The 15,844-nt window shown below is 41.6% G+C and overlaps 1 protein-coding gene across 14 annotated transcripts in view; it reads right to left on the bottom strand.

The window, feature by feature from the left end:
• SPACA1 (sperm acrosome associated 1) overlaps positions 1 to 15,844 on the bottom strand; it is a 302,933-nt gene that overhangs the window by 200,855 nt on the left and 86,234 nt on the right. For 6 of the 14 annotated variants that reach the window (XM_084966901.1, XM_084966793.1, XM_084966844.1 and 3 more), the window contains exons 1-3: positions 9,276 to 9,390; positions 8,085 to 8,147; positions 7,536 to 7,611 (exon numbers count right to left, since the gene is read on the bottom strand). The exons of 1 other annotated variant lie outside the window; for it this stretch is intronic. The gene's annotated coding sequence lies outside the window, so the exon portion shown is untranslated. Of the gene's footprint in view, positions 1 to 7,535; positions 7,612 to 8,084; positions 8,148 to 9,275; positions 9,391 to 15,844 lie in introns of those variants that run through there. 7 more of the 14 variants (XM_084966985.1, XM_084967265.1, XM_084967106.1 and 4 more) reach the window with 3 other exon arrangements.

The raw sequence follows: 15,844 nt of genomic DNA, 5'->3' as shown, positions 1-15,844 counted from the left end.
AAATTCTCTGCAATAGTGAAAAAGAGTGAAGTAGATGTGACTGTGTGAATCTAGACAAACTCCAGAGCCCAGAATGGTACACGTGTGCCAATTAAGGAAAGGGCTCCTCTTCCAGGCAGCCCCAGCCTCCTACCAGAGAGCACGGTTTATTGAATTTCAGCCCCACTCTCCTCTTGGCCAAGTGCCTTGTGCCTAACAGTACATGGTAGCTCTGCCAAGATGTATTGAGAGGAGAAATGGGAGGTGGGTGTAATTTGATAACATGAGTGTGCATTTCAAACAGCATATACACAAATACTGAATACATACTTTAATGAATAAAATACTTCTGGAAGAACACTTAAATTTTTAACAATGCTTGCTTCTGGGGAGAAGAAATGAGGGTTGTGGGTGGGGGGGTGATGTTTCATTGTATTTTCTTCTGTACTTTTTTTTTCTACCATGTGCCTTTAATTTCCCCAGTAGGAAGAAAAAAAAAGAAGAAGAAGTTTCTATTCCTTTTTAATGCATGTCCAGAGACTGTTGAGGCAAAGGGTCACGGCTGCTGCAACGCTACCCGTCCTCCCACACATCTGGACCTCCCAGCAGCCCACATGTGGTGTCCTGGCCCAGTTCAGCACATGTGGCTTCCATTTATCTGTGTGCAGGGCAGATTTTTTAAAGCATATTTTTGGTTTTATACATTCCTCAGCAATGACAACACTTCAAATCAATTGCACTAAGTGCTTCTCATTGTAGCCTAATACCCAGCCCAATCCAAGCCAACCATGAACTCTTTTGTCACTTCTTCCAACCACAAAGGGAAAATAACACACCTACAGCAGTGTGTGCAGTTGCCTGAACATTCCTGCAGTGGTAGGTTTCTGGGTGGAGTTTGTAGACTGCATTTGGCATCATGCTTCTGCCCATAGGATAAACTATTCTGGAGGATGCTAATAAAAGCCGTGATCCCAAGAGCACAGGTTAAGAACTAGATCTGGACCACTCACTAGCTGTGCGATCGTGTGCAAGTTCCATACATACTCTACACCTCAGTGTCCTCATCTGAAAATTGGGAATAAATTATACTTCCCTTAGAGGATTAGTGTGATGGTTAAATAGGTAATGTATGTTACTACTCAATAAATAAACATTTGTTGTTGCAGCAATTGTCTCACAGTAAAGTGGTTGTTATCTGGTTAGAAGATGAGACAATTACAGTGATAGGTAACAACAAATCCATTATCATCTGAACAATTATCTGTACTTATCAAATGGGATCTTACCCAGTACATTATCTTCAATAAATACAATAACAGTTGCAATTTGAGGCTGAAGGTATGGCACATTGAGATACTAAGCCATGTCCTTTATGTTGTTGCTCGGATTTCATTTTTGTTTATTGAGATAAACTATAATTATTAAATCAGCAGAATAGGGAAAAGAACAGACAAAAAAGAAAGTAGTCAGCCTTTATAATCCCACTCCAGAGAATCACTGTTAACCTTTCCTTCCAGTCTTTTTTCTGTGTATTGTAATAGCTGAGATCTTATGAAATGATTTTCTATCCTTTCTTCTAATTTAGGCTTTTATTAAAGAGTTTCCTGGGAGTTCCCGTCATGGCGCAGTGGTTAACGAATCCGACTAAGAACCATGAGGTTGCGGGTTCGATCCCTGGCCTTGCTCCGTGGATTAAGGATCTGTGAGCTGTGGTGTAGGTTGCAGGTGCAGCTCGGATCCCGCGATGCTGCTGTAGGCTGAGGTCTACAGCTCCAATTAGACCCCTAGCCTGGGAACCTCCATATGCCGTGGAAAGCAGCCCTAGAAAAGGTAAAAAAAAAAAAAAAAAAAAAAAAAGAGTTTCCTAATCTTATTGAAAACTTTGCATAAATGTCTTCATTTAAATAGGTTAAACAAATACCTATTAAGAGCCTATTATGTGTTAGGCACTATTGTTCCCACTGGAGAAACAGTAGTGAAACAAAAGACAAATCCTGTTCCCATGAAGTTGCTGAGCTGTGCTAAGGATTGTGGTGCAAATTAGAGTGATTTGAGGAGAAATAGGAGGTGGAAAGTGGAGGCAGTGCCTAAAGACAATGCTTTCAAATTTAGCTATAAAGTGACAGTGGCTGGAGGGAGAGATGGGGTCAATGCTCTACCGAATTTTACTTCATTATTGTACTAGTGTCGAAATACAAAAAGCATCTTAAATTAGCTCTTGAACATTTGTTAATGCTTTGAAAAGACTGCTTGATAAAAGTTGCTCATTTAGTTCCTCAACTGCTTTTGGTGAGTCTATTTTTGTTTTCACATCAGCAATAATTTCATGGTCTCTCAAAGGGTGTCAACAGAGAGCTGGGTTTAAAGGCCATGACACTGATACAAAGTCTAACGCTTTGGCTATCATGCCATCACCTTGCAAGAACCACTCATCTCACATTAAGAAAGGATTTTGTAGAAACCTCCTCTGCCTTGGACCCAGCCAATTGTTTGTTTGTTTGTTTGTTTGTTTTTAAGGCAGGAGAGGAGGGAGTATTGTCCTTAGAGGTTTTGTACTAAAAATGCTTTATGGTTCCTTCCCATATCATCTTCTGTGGAAATCATCTGCCCCAAAACTGTGTTAAGGAAAAGTGGTCATGTTTTGTAAGACCCCTGAAATACACACACACACACACACTGTCCACACCTGACAAAAATCAGAGGTGGACTCTGACCCAACAGCAGAGACCAGTCACCTATGAACCTGAATGGCTTAACGTGAAAATGAGTTTCCTTTCTTAATTTTCACTTGGGAATTGGAGTGACAGGGCAAGGAGCATTGAGGGAAGAAACTGAAGTAGTATCAGAACTAAAGAAGCCTTAGTTATCCAAACCACAACGAGCTGGAATTCTGGAAAACTAAAAATTTGAATAAACAGAATGAGTTGGCCTAACAGAAAAGGGAAAACAAAGAAATATTCACAGAAGAGTAGAGACACTGTGAGATTGACTCCTGATCTTCAAAAAAAAAAAAAAATTCTCTGAGACAACTAAATATTTTTAAAATTATTTTAAATGAGCTAACTTGAAATAAAGTTTTCTATAGATCATTGAAATGCAGTCAGAGCAAGGATTCTGCTCAGTAAGTGAATATCGAAGCTGGTTTTCACCCTGAAAGTTTCTGCCAAACCATGGAGCCTTTGGGCTTCTGCAGCAAGAGTTGCACAGATGGGGGCAATCTGACTGAAGACACCTCACCTCAAGTTGGAGCCCCAGAGGGCTATACCTTCAGTGGCTATACAGATGAGTGAGGAGAAAAAAAGCCCTGTTCACAGAAAGTGGCAGCAAGGATCATGTCTCTCTGGACTTGGTGCTGAGTGGATGGTGAAGCAATCTCCCCTGAACAGTCAAAGCCATAAGCCAGTCCTCACGTGACTTGCATCCAGAGTCATGCCAGATGTGTAGTCTGAAAAGCTTCAAGCAAAGAGGACAATTCCTAGAGTGCTGGGGTTGGTAGACCCAACTTCAACCTGGGTCTCAAAGGATCCCCACAGATCACGTTTCAGAAAAACATGCAGCTCTCAAGCAAAAACCACAATACACACAAAGAGACAACATGAGAGGAAAAGGCCATGCAGCTCTTGAAAGAGAATTGCCGTCCCTCTGCACTTCCTGTCCTTGGATAGGCAAGAGATTCTCTTTGATGCTGCAGTAAAGTCTTCTTTTATGTGATCACATTTTACAGAGAATTTTTTCTTTTAAAAAAAGAACCACAACTCCCTTGTTATCAGTTTTTGTCCCTAAACAGAGGGCTGACAGCTTGGATCGTGAGGACAGCAGTCGGGAAGGCTCTGTTGCCTCTCCTGCCTTTATCTTGACTGTTGCTGCCTTGGTTTCTGAGCTGCCTTCCGTAACCTCACTCCTTTGTCGTCACCAAGTGCCCATGAGCTCATGCATCTCTCTTTGGTATCTATTTGAATGACATACGGATGAACAAGAGGGGCTTACTGTGTCCAAGTGGGACTGCGTTGCAGAAGAGATGTATTAGGAAATTCTTGTGGGAAATCTAGCTTATGCTAATCAAACACAATTTGGATGATAGTAAATGCCTGGGAATTAAGGAGAGTGAAACCAAAGAGGCAGAGGGATGGCCACCTAATTCCCCACCAGGGTTGAACACAAGAAGTAACTAGTCTTATCATTGTAGACACAATAGGAAATAATCCACAGCTGAGTCTGGTCTATGCAGATAAATTGTGCACAGAAAGGTGAATAAAGCAACCATCAGCCAGCTGTTAAAAACATAATACGGCACTATTACGAAAGATGGCATTTTATAAACCTGTACTTGTCTTCCCAGAATGATCACACTGTTTCAAATCCCCAGACCTATAGATGGGGATAAAAATGTCTTCAGTTCTCCAGAGAACTCTATGTTGGCTGGCTGCCAGCTGCTGCTAAGACTGCTTTTCCTTGAAATTCTCACCAGTGCTTCTGTTTATCATCCCGCTAAAAAAGCAAACCACCTGGTTGTTGACAAGAATCAATGGGTAGACATTCAGAGAGTGGTGGGGAGACAGAAGGGAACGGAACTCCTGACCTTCCTCCTGGGCTGAATTAACACTGTTTGGTTAATGCAATTAATCACAGGGAAGGAAGATGCACTTGGGAGCTACAGCCTGTGCCTTCTCAGCTTCCTCTCTTTACTCTGTGAGCAACTATTTTGAGACTAATTGGACTTTTATCTGGGACACCCAGTTGTGTGACCCTTCTTTGCTCTACGCTGAGCAATCCGAGGTACCATTATTTCCTGCTGAAGGTCAGGTACATGGGGATATTTGAAAACAATTCATCATCAGGCATTAAGGAAGTGAGAAGAGTCTTCTGTTTCCTCCTTCCCTTTTTTGGAAAGACACTTTCGATTTCAGATTAAGTGGAAATTTAGGGTCCAGGAGCAGTGATTCTGCCAAAACAGTAAATTAAGCATTCGTCATTTGCTTGGGCAAATTGATCTGTTCTGTACTATACAGAAGTTTACTGGATATTGGGGCATTTAGAGTTATCATATATTTCAGATGAAATCTCAGCAAAAGACTTTTTCTTCTCCCCTCTCAACTTGCTTCATTTGAAAAGAACTAGCTTGAAAAGAAAAAGGCCTAGCTTTCTCTAGATTTGAGAAACAAGCCCTCCTTTAAGGATCTTATTTGCAGTCCTGTTGTGTGATTCCTGATCTTTTTTCTAAAACTCTAAAAGAAGAAGAAATACATCCGTCTGTAAACTCATAAATGTACTTACAAACACAGAAGAAGAAAAGAAAAGAAAAAGTGTACTTTTTAAAGACTGCCTTGGTAACGCCAAGCAAAATCTCAGGAAATTAATCTAATCTCCCTTGTTCTCCTTCTCAGGAAGCTACCAGAGAATGTGCTGTATCTAAACAAGAGAGAGAAAGAACTCAGAAGGAAGAAACATGGAACCCAAGAAACAAAGTACAAGACAAAACGGAGCCAAAAGGAGTTCCTAGGATGATGGCAAAGGAAAGTTCTAGGACAATCATTGTGAGTAAGCCTAGAGCAGAGGTGTTCCTTCCCAGTGGACAAAAGACCATCGTTGGGAGCACAAGAAGGAAATAGTGTCTTCTTTTCATTTATTTTCATTTTTGTCTTTTAAAATTTCTGCTGGTGTTTGTTTCATTATGCACATGCTATTTCAGAAAAACATTTTATCAACAAATAAATATACAACTATTAGAGGAAGGTATTTTTTTGAAAATTGATAAGTCCATCCTTTAAAAAATCTAGAGGCTGCTGCCCTAGGGAGAACCAGTCCAGAATGAAGCAAGAGGTCAAAGGGCTTTGGAAGGAATTTTACAGGATAAAATAGAACTGATAAATTATATGACAAGTTTGATCATGTGGAAAATTGTATAGAGAGCCATTTCACAGAGTTCTTAGAAGGTAGGAAGGCTTATCATATGTCAAAGAAATTTAAGCAAATAAAAATGGCAATTGTTAACTCCAAGAAAAAAATGTAAGAAAAAAGCATAATCACAGCATATTACTTACATCTTGTAGTGAACAATATTCACATACTAGATGTGAAAACACTGAATGTGTACTTAGTTAAAAATTAAAATGAAATTACATCAGGAAGATTTAAGAAAGAGGGTGAATATAAGTCTTCACCATATGTACTAAATTTGGCAAATGGAGAAATAATAGGATATTAACATGGGTTTTAAATATGCAAGTAAATATCAAAGGAAGCTGATATATAAGTACTGAAAGTGGTTCCTCTTGAGACACAGCATAAAGGTGAGTAGAGAAGGGATTGTTTTTTCTTATGCCATTTAGCACTGTTCCATTTTGTAGAATATTTGAAACTTGTGACTCAGTGGAAACAAATCTGACTGGTATCCACGAGGACACAGGTTTGATCCCTGATCTTGCTCAGTGTGTTAAGGATCTGTGCTGCAATGAGCTGTGGTGTAGGTCACTGATTCAGCTCGGATCCTGCGTTGCTGTGGCTGTGGTGCAGGCTGGTGGCTACAGCTTAGATTTGACCCCTAGCCTGGGAACCTCCATATGCCACAAGTATAGCCCTCAAAAGATAAAAACTAAAAATAAATAAATAAAAAAATAAAAATGACTTTAAAAATTAACGGCAACCTATATAAGGAAGTACATATTAAATAATGTTTGTTTTCTTTTCTTTCTTTTTTTTTTTTTTTTTTTTTTTTTGCTTTTTTTCAGGGCTGCTCCCAGGGCACATGGAGGTCCCCAGGCTAGGGGTCGAATCGGAGCTGTAGCTGCCAGCCTATGCTAGGGCCACAGCAACACCAGATCCAAGCCGCATCTGCCACCTACACCGCAGTTCACGGCAACGCCGGACCCTTAAACCAATGAGCAAGGCCAGGGATCGAACCTGCAACCTCGTGGTTCCTAGTTGGATTCATTTCCACTAAGCCACAACAGGAACTCCAAACAATATTTTCAATAATAGTTAATGTAGGAACATATTCAACATATAACTTTAAGTGAAAAAAGGGGGATAAAAAATGGTAAAATTTTTATATTGATATATAAGTATTTAAATACATTTACCGAATTTAGCAAATTCCAAATATACATGTCTTTTGTCAGGGTAAAATCTACATGGAAATACATCAAAATACATTTACATCAAAAGTAGTTATCACTGCATGATAAGCTAAGGGTAATTTTAATCTAATTTTAACTACTCACAAGATATATTATTTTCTTAGGCATGGGCAGAACTTTTTAAAAACTTTTCTGACCTGGAGTTCCCGTCATGGCTCAGTGGTTAAAAATCCGACTAGAAACTATGAGGTTGCAGGTTCAATCCCTGGCCTGGCTCAGTGGGTTACGGATCCGGCGTTGCCATGAACTGCGGTGTAGGTTGCAGACGTGGCTCGGATCCTGCATTGCTATGGCTCTGGTTTAGGCCAGCAGTTACAGCTCCGATTTGACCCTTAGCCTGGGAACCTCCATATGCCGAGGGAGCGGTCCTAGAAATGGCAAAAAGACAAAAAAAAAAAAAAAAAAAAAAACTTTTCTGACCTGAAAGTTACAATGGCTATTGCTGAATTGCCAGAAGGGATTCACATGTAACTGACGTGTCCTGGACCACAGCGGCCTGAAAGATGCAAATGGGGCATCAGGTCAGACCCTTCCTTTCTCAGACTTTCACTTTGCCTCCTATTATAGGACCCTTCTCCTTGCAAAGGGCTCCCATCTCCCCCAACTCCAAACTCGCCGACCCACCCTACCCCACCCCATCCACACTACCCCACCACCAAATTTCTGGACATTCCTAGGGGCTATCTCGAATATGTCCAAGAACAATGCCAGGTAGTATCAGACAAGGGAGCTGCTTCCACTGTGTAAGGATCTGCCAGTGGCCTCTGCCACCCAGCAGAAGCCCTGGGGCCTCGGAGGTGACAACACTGGCCTTTGGCCCCTGGAACAGTCAGTCCACCAAAGCTGCCCTGAGTTACCCGCTACAAGAGGCATTCCACCAGGGCCCTGGGGTTTTAGATGGAAGTCAAAACAGTCCTTTCGAGATTTCATTTATTTGCTTGTAAACCTAAAGTTTACACACACACATACCTAACGCCCTCTTCCTCAAGTCTTGCTCACCGAAGTTCTTTCCTTGGGGCTCCCTTAGTGAGTCTGTGAAAAGAGTTTTGTTAGGTTACCCATAAACCTGTGGAAATGTCCAGCCCTGTCAGAATTCCAGAGGAGACCGAAAATAGGTCCTATCACTTACCCACATTTTACAGGTGAGGACATTGAGGCACAGAGAAGCTGAATAAACTACTCGAGGTCACACAGACATTCCATAAGGGCAGTCTGGCTCCAGGGTCAGTGTTCCCAGCCACTACATCGCAGTGGCTCAGGGGCTTGGGAGGGTGCCTCCACACTGTGCCAAGTTTCGTGTGGTTCTAGAAGGACCACTGCCACCTGGGGATACTAACAATTTTGGCTGCAGCTTTCTGACAGAAATTGTAAGAACAAGCTTAAGCATTCTTCAAGTCCCAGTTAAATCATCACCTCTCCCAGGTAAGCATCAGCTCCCAAACAGGAGTGTCCCTTCCTCCGTGAAGACTCCAGGAATCCCCCAGTCAGGACCGAATCTCAGCCCCCTTTCCTGGTCCCACAGCTGTTCAACTCTAGAGAACATAGCACGGCCTCATCCTCCTTAGAGTGAGCAATCCTGTCCACTCCTCACACTAGGATGCAAGCGCTGCAAAGGCAGGACTGGTCTGCTGGTCCTTAATGTCTGAGAGCACTCACCACAGTGCCCTGAAGGGAAGTGGTCCCTGCTCCTGCTCCTGTTCCCAGAGCTGCGCGGGGACAGCACTGAGAGCGTGGTAGGTGTGTAACGATGGCTGATGGAAACCTGAGCTGGGGATGGAGGTCTCTCCACAGAAGACCCTGTAGTATCATGTGTTAGGCCAAAGCCTGCAAAATTGCCATTTTATAGGCCAAATTGTTCAAATATTGACACTTTCACTTGAGTCAATTCGACAGAAAATATATATTGCCTAAGAGGAATAGCCTATAAACCCCCGAAAGTGTTTCCTTGGAAGGTTTTGAAATCTCCCTTCTTCGATAGCTGGTATAATCTAACTATCGTTATTTTGTAAAAATACCCCAAAAGTCCAAATTCTAGGTGGTAAATCCTCAAATATCCCAAAGCCCAGATGAGAATGATGAAATTTGATTCCAATGACTATTCAGCGGTGAGTTCCTAGGGTCCTGTTAACAGAACACAGAAGAGAAAGCAGCTTTACTCACTTTTTCTGTCAATCTTGGTCAAAACGCTGCCTGGGAAATAACTTCTGGGGCCTGGTAAGTTGGGGGAGAGTCCCCAGTGTTCCTACGTTCCCTCATCTGTTCTCTGGCACCCTTTAGCAGATTGATCTGCCTGTGTATTGATCTTTGGGGCTCATACTGACCTTTGGAAGGAATGTCAATAGTGGGAATTTGTGCAAAGATGAGAAAGTTCCTCCACTGGCAGCTTTCTTTGCCTGACTCAGGCCTCTGGAGTGAAAGGCTGTAATGTAACTGACAATGTAATTTATCCACATTTCTACCTGGAAACAGTATCATTTCTTTGAGCTCCAGTATCATTTCTATTACCCTCGCCTGGAATAAAAGACCCAGGATGCCTGTCAGACCAAACAATGCCTATCGTATTTTATTACAGGGGATGAAACCTAAGACTTTAAGCTCCATTAGCAGAAGGGTTCATTTTCACTCCAGGAAGGTAGTTCAACATTACAACATCTTATCTTGTTCTTTCTTATGTTTTTAATATAAAGGCCTTAAAATTCCCCACTTCCATCCCCCACGCCCACTGCCCCAGGCATTCGGAAGCTATATTATCAGATTTTACAGTCTGAGATAATAGGCTATTCTAAGAGTGCCGGTATATACACGTGGTATGTATTTTTTTTTTTTTAATAATACTGCAGACTGATAAAAAGAAGAAGTTTGCTCTCTAGTGGCTGACTTATAAAAGGCTCTGAAAACCACACAATAAGATAGCTTAGAAAAAGAAGAAATTTAACAGCGATATTTGTGTAATAAGGTCTGGATACTTATTTTGCTTTTATTGATATTTTTAATATTCTTTACAGTGAAAAACTATATCAGAGCAAATGTTCTGCAGATATTTTTTCCTATTAAAATTTTTCCTATCATTAAGCTAATTTTAATTCTAAATTCTTAGAGTAGCAATTAGGTTTCTGGTGTTTTATTAGCCTATTATACCTTTAGAAAGCTCTGTGGATTGGTTTAATACCATATAATTAATGTCTATTATAGACACATTGCCCAATAATATAATATTATTAGCGCTTTTGAAACCATTTTTAGCTTTTTGCAGAAAGATTATATAAATTCAGGGACAAATAGTATAATTACTAGTATGATACTAATTAATATCATTTTATTACTCCTTTTTCTGCAGCAACTCAATTTATAAAATTCTACTACAATACGAATTATAAAAGAAAGAATTTATTCATTGTGCCCATTTTTAACCCCTGTGCCATGTTTTACTTTCTCATTATATTCTTCATCTCCATCTCTCCAAATTCCCACTATTTTTCTCAACTCTCTCCAGTATCCTTGATCAGATAATAGGAGCAAACAACACCACTGGTCCCTGAAGTTCCCACCCTCCATGCTTCCAAAAAGAGGGAGTTACTTAGGAAGTTTTCTACCTGCACAGAAATAAATACTTTAAAGGATTTTCAGATCTATAAATATTCTTGTTCATGTTGTTTATGAGAAAGGAACAAGACAGCAGCGAGGCTGAACCTTTTCTACAGGTCTAGGCTACGGTGGAAATAAAAGTACTAGACAATGCAAAGAAGAAGAGTATTTTCTGGGTAGAATAGGCATAGGGGACCTCCAGGGGGGTGGTTAAGAAGGGATATGATGCAATTCGACTTACAGTTTTGAAAATTATTCTGGCTGCTATGTGAACAAAGTCCCACAATAAGGACAGGAGCAGAAACAGGGAAACCTCTTTGGAAATGACGGAGTCATGCATCCAATAAAAGAGAGTAGCGTGGACAAGGGTAGCAGCAGTGAAGGTGTGAAAAGTGAATGGATTCCCCATGTACTCTGAAGGTAGAGCTAAATGGTGGTGGGTGAGAGGTGGGGTTGGGGTATGACTTCAGACTGAGCAACTGGTGGAGGGAGATGCCACTTGCCGGAATTGGAAAGGATGAGAGAAAAGCATGTTAGGGAGGTGAGGGACAGTGGGAGTAAAGAATGCTGTTTGGGTTGGTCATGGTTCAAGGTGAGATGCCTCTTCAAGAGGAGATATCCGATAACCTCTTGGAGATATCAAGAGGAAAGCTTCAGCGATGTCGGCACAACCAGATCTCTTCAAGTCTGGAGTTTGGGAGAGAGATTGGGACTGGTGATTTACACTTAGAAGTCTTCAGGATACAAATGATATTTAAAAATGAGATTCCCAGGAGTTCCCATCTTGGCTTAGTGGAAACAAATCTGACTAGTAACATGAGGTTGCAGATTTGACCCCTGGCCTCAATCAGTGAGTTAAGAATCTGGCGTTGCCCTGAGCTGTGGTGTATGTAGGTGGCAGACACAGCTCGATCTGATGTTGCTGTGGCTGTGGTGTAGGATGGCAGTTATAGCTCCAGTTCACCCCCTAGCATTGGAACCTCCACATGCTGTGGGTGCAGTCCTAAAAAGCAAAAAAAAAAAAAAAAAGAGAGAGAGAGAGGAGAGAGAGATTCCCAAGGAAAGAGGTTGAATGAAGAGAGAAGAACTGGGCCAGACTCTGAGGCATGGACATTTGAAGTAGAGAAGGGTCAGCCAGGAAGATTGCACAGAAGTGGCCAGCATGGGGAAGGACAGCAGGAGAAGATGAGTGAGGCTGCGCCGGGGAGAGGTAAGGACACAGAAGTGACCACTGAATTTGGCAGTATGGAGGTCACAGGCAACCCGACCAGAGCCCTTTCAGTGGGGTGATGGGGACAGAAGCCCTTCTTGTTCTTTTGCCCGCCAAATACAGACCTAAACGCTTCCTTCCCAGTGCAAATATGCAAGACAGAAAGGAACTAGCAGTTGGTGCAGATTTGGGGGAAATTTTCTCCTGTTGCTTTTGAGAGATAGTTAGTTTATACTCAATCTTTGATCTGGACTCATTTTCTTTGAATCCTTTTAGAGTGAAAATGGGTAGGGAAAGGGATTCTTGGTGTCAGAAATTGAGCTATCTACCACTTCACAGCATAACTCATCTTTCCCACCAACTAGACAGTGAAGTAGAGGGAAGCTGGGATAAAGAAGAAAATAACTAGGGAAGAGTACATCTGACCTAGAAACTGTAAGGAGATGCAAGAAAGAGGGAAGATGAACTATAGGAAAAAGTACCTTGGCAGGGAAAGAAAATATAAATAGGAAAAGTAGGAATTAGGGACAAATGTTTTTCCTTGAGGCATAGAAGGAAATGAAATTTGAACTACCTGCCAATCTCAGAGGAAACAACACCAGACAGAATAAATAGGGAAGGCATTTCCATATCAGACTATATGCCAAGGGTTGAGGAACAAGGAAAGAGAGGAACACATTAAACAGGAGGAAAAAATTGTAAAGTGAACAGTTTTGCAGGTGGACTGCAAAAGCTGCTGATTTCCTAAAAGGCTTTTTAAAATTTGCATTGTTATTTAAAACACACACCCCAAGCGTCTTTACCAGTTCATTTGTGCACAACTACACCTCTTGTTAGTTTGTGAGGCTGCCCAGAATTCAAATGGGAGACAGTCAAAGAAGAATCGTGGCCAATAATCCCTTTTTTATAAAAATGAGATTTGTTGATATCTTTAAGAGCTTGAATAAGCACGTTTTGAAAATGTAGAAACACGTAATAACTGAAGGAACAAAAACCAGTGGATTCTATTCTTTCACACTCTTGGGATGGGTCTTTGTCCAATGCACATTACAGTATGTGTGATCTAAGTAAGGCCTCACAAATGATAGGATGCTGAAGATTTCGGGGCTTCACTGGAAATGCTTGTTTGCTAACTCCATAGACCTTACAGGCACTCAGAGACATTAGTAAACTTGGTCAAGTGGGGGTAATTTCCAGGAGAAAAGGATTGGCTCAAATCCACCAGGCAGTCTTAAGATCACACTTATGTTCAACCGCAGCCTCCCATCACCAGGAACACCATCCTCTGCCACCCCAGCCTCCTCTCATGAGGGAACCCCACTCTGGGTGTACCTGATGGCCACAGTTGAAAGCCTCTCTTCACATGGTTTTCTGCTGGGGACTGGATTGATACTTTACCTGATCCGTTTCTGTGCCACATGAGAATCTCAGAAACATCACTGTTTAGGTTCCAACTTCTTTCTTTTTCTTTTTCTTTTTTTCACCTTGTAGCCATCAATTGTTTCGCCATTATTTAAAAAAACAGAGCACTCTAGAAATGAGGAAGGGGAATACACATCTCAGCTCCTCAGACCAAAGAAACACACACACGGTCCATTGAGGTCAAGTGTGTTTCCCACCTTCAGCCTGGGATGCCAGCAGGAAGCTTTCTCCTCTAAAAGGAAGAAGGTCGTGGGTGGCTCCTTAGCAATAACATCTGGAGAGAAAGTAATGGTGGATGAAATGACACTAAAATTGTCTCATGACTTCTGTCTCCTGTGCAGCTCACAAGGGAGACGTCAAGAAAAGGATCAATTCAAATTAGTGGGCCAACTGCCTAGAATAAAGCAGAAATATCACCTTCTCAGTCTACTGTGCTCCCATCTCTGAGCAACTGGATGGGAGAGACGATGCCCAAATCTGCATCTCCAGAATCAAACCTGAACCAGAATGTTCTTGAGAACTCCTCTGGTTTCCTACTAAATTAATTTTCAGAAGGTTCCAAGCTTAGCAATGCCGAGTTATACCAGGAAGTTATGTTTATGGGTGTTTATTGAGGCTTAATAGACTAATTCTGTCAAGTTGAGGCAAGTTTCTTCTCCATCACAGCAAATTAAAAAGTTAAAATAGAAGAAACTGGAGTCCCCTGGTGACCTAGCAGTTAAGGATCTGTTGTTGTTGCTGCTGTGTCTAGGGTTCAATCCCTGGCCCAGGAATTTCTGCATGCTGCAGGCACGGCCAGGAAAAGTAATTTAAAAATTTAAAAAAGAAAAAAATTCAAGAGGCTCATATGATTAAATCATATTGCAGAGGCTTATCTTAAAAAAGATTAAAGAGAGCAGCCTAGCCAGGGACTAAATATTACTTTATAAAATGACAACACGACTTATAACCTCTTCCTGTCCTGAAGACGTTAAGTAAACATCTGATTTGCCTCAACATTTACACATGATGGTTTTTATAGTTGTGGGTGTTTGCATGTTGAAATGACATTAAGAAGAAATAGGCACAAAGAGCATGGAAATCCAGCAAAGGTAAAGGACAACAACTTCTATAAGTCATTTAGGAGTTCCCGTCATGGCTCAGTGGTTAGCAAACCCAACTAGCATCCATGAGAACGTGAGTTCGATCCTTGGCCTTGCTCAGTGGGTTAAGATCCAACATTGCCGTGACGTAGGTCGCAGATGCGGCTTGGATCCCGTGTTGCTGTGGCTCTGGTGTAGGCCGGTGGCTGTAGCTCCAATTGGACCCCTTGCCTGGGAACCTCCATATGCCAAGAGTGCGGCCCTCCAAAGATAAAAAGACAAAAAATAATAATAATAAGTTATTTAGATTTCTAAACAGGTATACACATGTGCTTTTTTTTTTTTTTTTTGATACACAGAATGTGGAATTTCCTTGGCCAGGGTTCAGACCTGAGCCACAACAGTGACAACACTGGATCCTTAACCCACTGTGCCACCAGGGAACTCCCACATGTGCTTTAACTATAGCAGCCCGAACAGCAGTGAAAACACCACTGTGCTATGTACACATACAGAATCTTGGTTTACTTCCAAATTATAATAGATTCACATAGGAGTGCATGAGTGTAATAATCTTACAATAAAAAAGGAAGATTAAGTATAGGGTAGGGACTAGATTTAGGGGTAATGAAAGTAGGGGGAAACCCACATCCTTAGCTGTATTTTTCTTACTGCAATCGTTGCTAAGGAAACCACTTCCTACCCATACGCTGCACATATCTCCCCTATTTGTTAATCTCACAGAGCGCACAATACCACATGTAAAAACATGAGGACAAGAGTTTACAGCATATATTCAGGGACACTCAAAGCTCTAAAACTGGGAAGAGATTCGTGAGGTTGTCCCAAGAGTTAAGGACCAAGGTGCATTTAGCAAAGAGAGAACCTACTCCCTATGGTTTGTCCAATCCAACCTATAGAATCAATGCCCTGGAGCACCATACATGAGGTTGCCTCCGTTTCTATGACTCTCCCTCCATCAGGCAAGGATGGTGAAACTTACACAGAATCACACAGAACGTGAGAATGGAAGAATACTAACCTAATCGAAGCTCCTCTTTTTACACTGAGGAAGCAGAAAAGTTTGCCAAGGTGCCACAGCCACTTCATGGCTGAACTAAGACCAGAAGTCATTTTCTGACCCCCAACACAGGAAAAGCAGTTCAAGGAATGTTGTCCAATGGCTGGAATCAACAAAAGACTCATAAAATCTTAGAGTGGGATGACTCGTTGAGGTCTTGCAAGTTCAACTTGCCTTGCATTGCAGAAATCCCCAGAAAGTTTCATTTTTATTCACACTGTGGGCTTGGGCAATCATGACTCCTTGCTTAATCCATCAATAAGCACCCAAGTGGAGTTCATTGTGTCTGAAAAGGCAGTAGAGGTTAAAGGCAGTGCAGATCTCAGTGACACAGATGTGATCACAGTGC

This window comes from Sus scrofa, chromosome 1 (genome assembly GCF_054392235.1).
Source record: "Sus scrofa isolate SSC_HxYL_T2T_F1_AM1 chromosome 1, Sscrofa_HxYL_maternal_Yorkshire_Landrace_v2.0, whole genome shotgun sequence".
NCBI lineage: Eukaryota > Metazoa > Chordata > Mammalia > Artiodactyla > Suidae > Sus > Sus scrofa.
Note: the sequence above shows the minus strand (reverse complement) of the source record. Positions and strands in the feature narration are given on the sequence as shown.